This window comes from Panicum hallii, chromosome 6 (genome assembly GCF_002211085.1).
Source record: "Panicum hallii strain FIL2 chromosome 6, PHallii_v3.1, whole genome shotgun sequence".
Taxonomy (NCBI): Eukaryota; Viridiplantae; Streptophyta; class Magnoliopsida; order Poales; family Poaceae; genus Panicum; species Panicum hallii.
This window is the reverse complement of record NC_038047.1, coordinates 29,974,309-29,980,601: the sequence shown is the minus strand read 5'-3', so window position 1 is coordinate 29,980,601 and position 6,293 is coordinate 29,974,309.

Sequence of the window (6,293 nt, the reverse complement as noted above, 5' to 3'; positions counted from 1 at the left end):
GTTCATCCTTGTCGACAGCAAGCTCTACCAACGTGGCGCTCGATCAGGCGTTCTAATGAAGTGCGTCACGAAAGAAGACGGCTACGACATACTGCGGGAGATACATGAGGGTGTTTGTGGCAACCACGTAGCTTCAAAGACGCTGGTGGGGAAAGCATACAGAGCTGGTTTCTGGTGGCCTACCGCAGTATCCGATGCTGAGGATCTTGTGCGGAGGTGCCAAAACTGCCAATTCTTCGGCAAACAGTCTCACGTTCCAGCCCACAGTCTCATCACCATACCACCATCCTGGCCGTTTGCGTGTTGGAGCCTCGATATGACTGGGCCCTTCACAACGGCGCCAGGCGGCTTCACCCATGTGTTGGTGGCTATCGACAAGTTTACCAAGTGGATTGAGTACAAGCCAATAGCCAAGCTCACACCAGATTGAGTTGTTGATTTCATCTCTGATATCTTACATCGCTTCGGCTTCCCGAATACCATCATCATGGACTTGGGATCAAACTTCATGGCCAACCAGTTCTAGGAGTTCTGTGAAAATGCATGCATCGAGATTAAATATGTCTCTGTTGCACACCCAAGGGACAATGGTCAAGTCGAGAGGGCGAATGGCATGATAATTGATGGCCTCAAGAAAAGACTCTATGATGAAAACAGCAAGAAAAGAGGCAAGTGGATACATGAATTGCCACATGCCATCTGGGGGCTCCGGACTCAACCGTCCAAAGCCACAGGATAAACACCTTTCTTCCTCGTGTACGGTTCTGAAGCTATCCTGCCGGCTGACATCATGTGGAAATCTCCAAGGGTTGAAATGTACAATGAAGGCGAGGCGGACGAGGCAAGGCAGTTAGAGCTCGATTCTGTCGAAGAGGCTCGCTGCACTACTCTTGTTCAGTCAGCCCGATATCTCCAGGGGATCCAGCGATATCATGATCGCAACGTGAGGGAACGGTTGTTGAACATAGGTGATCTAGTCCTACGCCGCATCCAAGATGAGTCTGGCTTACACAAGCTCAACTCTAGGTGGGAAGGTCCGTTCGTCATCAAGCAGGTCACAAGACCGGGGTCGTATATACTACAATACCCCAAGGGCCAAGATGTCCCAAATTCTTGGAACATTCAGAACCTACGCCAGTTCTACCCATGAGGAAGCACGCGGGGATAGCTATTCTCCGGGAGCCTAGGCGGCCTTTTTTCTTCCGAATAAATTTGGAGGCCACATGTCCCAAAATTCAAAATGCACATTTTTCTATTAACAGAAGGAGGCTCAGGCCACGTCCATGTTTTATAAATCGACTTCTTGCTATGAGTCGTGACAGAGGCTACAGCCACGCACATGTTTTATCGGCTTCGTGTTATAAGTTTTGACGGAGGCCTCGGCTACATTCATGCTTTATATGAATCAACTTCCGCCGTGACCTTTGATGGTCGCTCGCGATGACGATCACATTTTCCCCAACAAATTCGATCCGTTCAATTGGTTTATACCTAACTTGTTGGATGGGCTCGCATGAGGAGCTCTTTCGACTACATCCATAGTCATTGCACTCGGGGTAGTTTCTTTTTCTGCCATAAGCATGGCAGTCTCGCGGTGATGCTCACGTTCTTTCCCAACAAGTTCAATCCGTTCGATTGGTTTTTATCTAACTTGTTGGACGCGCTCACATGAGGAGCGATCTTGACTACACCTAGAGTTGTTGCACTCGAGGTAGCTTCATTTTCTGCCATAAGCACGGCAGTCTTGTGACGATGCTCGCATTCTTTCCTAACTAGTTAGACTTGCTCGATCGAGCTATATCTAACTTGTTGGTTAGGTTCCTACTCGGAACTACTACAAGTACTTTCAGGGTTGCTACACCCAGGGTAGTGTCTACTACTTACCCTTTAAGTCTGGATGGCAATTCGGCTAAGGAACATACAAGTAGAGACATCAAATAAAAATATATACAAGGAAAACGAGTACTTGTTTTTTACATTCTAATCCTGCAGTACATTTTTCACTATTTGTTCCACTACAGGTTGGGCTTCTTGGAGGTACTCATTGAATTGATCTTCAGTACACTCTACAGCCACTCCCCGCGCGAACATCTCCAGTGGTGCTTCTGGCCAAAAGTATTTTACAAAGGCGAGAGCGTGGCTGGCACACACGACCGGGGCCTCTGTGAGGAATTTGACGACCTTTTGCGGCGCTCCAAGAAGTCGTTCCAGCAAAGGCTGCTCACCTGCTTCGCCTTCTTCTGGTGGATCCACCATGTCCACCAGCTTCTTGGTGGCTCCCCTGAGGTCCTCCAACTCCTTTTGTGTAACACCCTAAGGTAATTTTTCTTAATTTTAATAAATTTATGTTGGGCTTAAATAAATTTTCCAGCATTTTTCTTAATTTACCTCGCATTTAAAGTAATTTTATAACGCAAGTAATTAAAATTTATCATAGGACTAAATTGTTTGTGCATTCATGCCGCAGCATTATTTTATTCGTGTTGAGTTTATAGGTTTGAATTCAAATTGTATTTTGAATTCAATTAGATTGTTTGAATGGTTGAGGGTAGAAAAGAAAAAGAAAAGGAAAGAAAGGAGAAACAGCGGCCAGCCCAAAACCCTTCCCTCTTTCTCCCTCTCTCTCTCGGGCCCTTCCTCTCCTCACTCCCGCATGGGCCACGGTGGCCCAGCTCCCCTTCTCCCCTCAGCCCGCGCCTCTCTTCTCTCTTTTTCCCCTGGGCCGCAGCGTCTCCCCGGCCCAGCCCGAGCCAGCGCTCCTTTCTCCTCACGTGCACAGCCGCCACGTGCGCTCGCCCTCCCCCACGATTCCCTCCCTCGCTGCCAGGCCGGCCCCGCACGTCAGTTCCTTCTTTCCCCTTTCCTCGCGCCCTCCTCTGTTTCCCCCTCCACCGGCCGGCCGCTCGGCCACTGCCCATGGTCCCGCTCTGCCGCACGCCCCGAGTCCTGGCGCCGTACCCGAGCCGCGCCCTGGCCAGCACCGGGCCTGGATCCTTCTGGAAGTCGCCCGCGCTCGGATTAGATCGGGTCGCAACAATTCCGTGAAGGGCGGAATTCCGTTGCTCGGTTGACCCGCACGCCGAGGCCGTCGAGCTCCTCTTTCTTAACCCGGCCGTCCGCTCGCTCGTGCTCCCCTCAGCCGCATCTCCTTCTCCCACTTTTTTCCCCTTGACCTACACCACCGCACCGCCCCTCGGATTGGAGCCGCCGCCATCGACCGAGCTTCTGCGCCACCGCGACATCCCACCGACGCCCTCGATCCCCGGCCTCCAACTGCCGTTGCAGCACCCCTGAGCGGTAAGGTACACGCCGCACTCGTTCTTGTCCCCTCTCCCCCCCTCTGCGTGCGCATCCCCCTTGACCCAATGACCCCGAGCCGCCCTCGCCGTGGAGATCAGTGACCCGAGCCCCGATCCGCCACGCTGATCACCCAGGTGGATTACACGTACCGCCAGCGTCCTCCAGGGCTTGACCTCGTCCCAAACGAAGGCCGGACGGCCAAGATCGGCCATCGCCGGCGTAGCACCGCCGCGGGAGCTGAGCTCCGGCGACCTCCCCACCGCCCCAGCACCGTTGACCGAGCCGTGGAATCCAAGCCGTCTGATCTGTCTCCAACGCGTAGGATTAGATCCCGCATACCCCTTCGCACCGAGCCCTCCGATCGAGATCTAACGGCCGAGCGTCGCCTATACCGGTTCGGCCTAGCAATTTTTCTAAAGAACCCCTGAGGTTTTCTCGAATCAACCCGCAGTACCCCTTTAGTTCAAAAGTATTTATGTTTTAGTCCTGTTTTATTCGTTTAAGCCCCTGAACTCCCTGGAATTTGAACCTGCCGTCCAGCCTGAGGTTTTTAAGCTAGCTAGCCCCTGCGTCTAGGGTTTATTTACGTTTAAATCCTCGGTTTTTGTGCAGAACCCCCTGGAAGTTAGGTTTTCCTTACAAATAGGTCCCTGGGTCATGTCTTGAGCGTAGTTTTCGCGTTTTAGCTCCGTTTTAGGTGTTCTTTATATCCACGCGATCGTTGTAACGCGTAGAATAGTTTTAGGCCAGTTTTATGTGCTGTTCCATTGTATTGGTGTACTGTTTCTTATATTTTGCTATTGTTTGCATGTGTGTGCATGTGGGGCCTATGTATTGCTGTTACGATCGTGAATAGACGTCGAGCCACCGGAGCAGTACCAGGAGCAGCCATCTTCCGAGCAGTTCGAGCAGCAGCTGGGAGAGTACGTGGAAGGCAAGTATAACATGAACCTCCTATCACTTTTAAATACAATTTCATACTGCATTTTAATACTGTATGCCTATAAGGACTTTCCTAGCCACTTTATATCCTTTATATATCCTTTGGGTTGCATTTTTGGTTAGTTGTGCTAGGTTGCTGCGCTATAACACACCTGGTCCTTTTTAACTAATTTGTTAATGATCTTATGCAACTTAATTCTGGAGCCGACCCTCTGTGCTGTGTGCTTGAGTGGTTTGTGCATCCTTAATAGATGTTTTTTGTTAGAAACTTGGTTTAGGGGGCCAGCACGGTGCTTAGTGCTTGGTTGACCACTCTCCATAAGGACCGGTTCATAGAGCGACAACCTGGGACAACCGCGCAACCACAAGACTGGAATGGGACGGTCTTGACTTACTAATTAGGTCGTGTTGGTTCGGGAGTAACTTACCTGCGTGGGCAAGAGGGGTGGTAAGCTTCAAGGGTCCCTGCTCCTCCAGCTTGGTCTGTGCTGTGTGTCTTGTACCCCCGGAGGTGGGCCCCATCGTCGCTGATCCAGAATCCTTAGCGGTTACACCTTACCAACGTGGTCCTTTGTAACGATCTCGTAGTGTGCTTGCTAGCCATCTCACCTAAGGAAGTGTGATAAACAACTAGCGTAGCTCACGACTTGTGGGTAAAGTTGTGCAACCTCTCGAGAGTGTAAAACTGATATATCAGCTGTGCTCACAGTCATGAGCGGCCCAGATCCTCCTTTTGATTAGTGGGGTTATCAACCTTTGATTAGGGAGATTCCCCGGGTGGTTTTGGTTTGGATGGTTCTCAGTAGTTCTTAATTAATATTGATTAAATCTTATGCAATTTGGGTTATGGTAATTCATCCACTTGTAGTAATTAGCTTTAATAAAATTTGCCAAGACTAAAAGCTAATGCAGTTGAGTCAGCTAACCTTAGAGCCTCATGCTCGTGTTATACTTGTTGAGTACGAGTTTGTACTCACACTTGCCTCTCTACTCTTCTGTTCTATTTCGGATATCTTCGACTCCTGCTCAGTGCCCGGCAACGTGGAGGACTACGTCAGCGGCTTCGACGGCTTCTAGGCGTTTGTCTCCCAGTTGACGTCCCTGTGGCGCCCAGCTCTTCATGTATCCATTTTACGCTTCCGCATTCCTTGAACTGATTCTTGATTCAGTTGTAATAAAGATATTCATTTTATAATTTATACACTTTTATTCGTGACATGTGTTGTGATATCTTGATAATCTGTTGTATATATGCGTGACTTGATCCTGGCGCATATATGATTGCTCGATTTATGTTCTTATAAATCGGGTGTGACAGATTGGTATCAGAGCCATGTCGACTGTAGGACGAAGCCTAGATAGAACTGGTCGAGTTTAGGGATTTCTTTTCACTTGCTCTGCTTCCGCAAAACCCAAACATTCACTTTTGCTTCTATTCCTTGAGTTTTAAGCCCTTGATTTACTATCTCTCCTATCCTTTCTGAGATATAGTTTGAGCTTTCCATAGACGTTGGCCTGAGTCGCCTAATCCTGTAGCTTATAAGCTTAGGTTGTCCTGGTAATATATATATATATATATATATATATATATATATATATATATATATATATATATATATATATATATATATATATATATATATATATATATATATATATATATATATATATACGCTAGAACGAGTGTGTTAGTCGAGTAGTGTGGAAAACTCGACTAAGTTGTGAATATTGGATGTTTGTTATTGTGCAAATGTTTGATTTGGATTTTTGGTTGATTGCATAGTCTAGTAGTTAAACTTGTTCATGCAAATCGACCCTAACCCAACTTGAACTAAATAAAAAATAAAAAAAAATTTGAGTTAGATCGTTGGGGGTAAAACCTATATTTCTTTCTCTCTGTCATATCTTTCTGAAGTTTCATTTCCGCAGCTGCACAACATCTTGTTCTCATGAAATTTCGTTCGTTGCAACCAGATGGTGAACACCAGGCACACCGGTTCCGGTTCTGACCAGCAGGAGCAGAACAACCAGAGTACTGGTCAGCCGCTGCC